The sequence below is a fragment of the Chaetura pelagica genome, unplaced genomic scaffold (genome assembly GCF_000747805.2).
Source record: "Chaetura pelagica isolate M959 unplaced genomic scaffold, ChaPel_1.0 scaffold938, whole genome shotgun sequence".
Lineage (NCBI taxonomy): Eukaryota > Metazoa > Chordata > Aves > Apodiformes > Apodidae > Chaetura > Chaetura pelagica.
Window position 1 is genome coordinate 843,140 of NW_009954221.1, and position 796 is coordinate 843,935.

Genomic DNA, 796 nt, shown 5'->3' on the forward strand with positions numbered 1-796 from the left:
CAACGGCTAAAATAAAAAAGAAAAAAAAAAAAAGAGGGGAAAAAAAGAACTAAAAAAAAATAAATTAAAAAGACCAAAAAAATTGATTTAAAAGGTAAAAAAAAAAAAAAGGAGGAAAAAAAAATGAAATGAAATTGGCGCGTCCCTGGAGTCCCGGGTTGTTCGGGGAAAGCGGAGATTTGTTTTGCTTTGGTTTACACTCGATCTGTTCGGTATCCGTACGGTTTCACTTGTAAAATAGTCATGACTGATGATAATAAGAATTCCTACGCTTCGACAATCAAAGCAGGCGGGCTGGCAGGAGCGGCGGGACCGGCCCGGGCGGGGATGGGGGGGCAGCAAACAGGGAACTGCACTTTCTAAGGCAAGAACACTGATTTCTTTCTTTCTTCTCTCTTTCTTTTTTTGAATATATTTTTTTTTCCCCTTTGCGTATTTAATAGAGAAATTTGAAATTTGCCTCCGTTTAATTTATTTTTTTTTTCTTTTACTTTCTCTCCTTTTTTTTTTTGTTGTTTAATGGTTGTTTTGTTTTGTTGTTGTTGTTAAACTGAAGGAGGTTCCGTTCCGCTGGGTGTGCTGAATGAAATTCGGTGTCTGTGTGAGCTGCAGCATTTCCAATAAATCATGCACGTTTTACCTCACCCTCCTGCCTCCTCAACTTCATGTTCCCCGCCCGGGAACCCCATTCCCGACCCGGGGACCCCCATTCCCGGCCCGGGAACCCCATTCCCGGCCCGGGGACCCCATTCCCGCCCCATTCCCGGCCCGGGAACCCCATTCCCGGCCCGGGGAC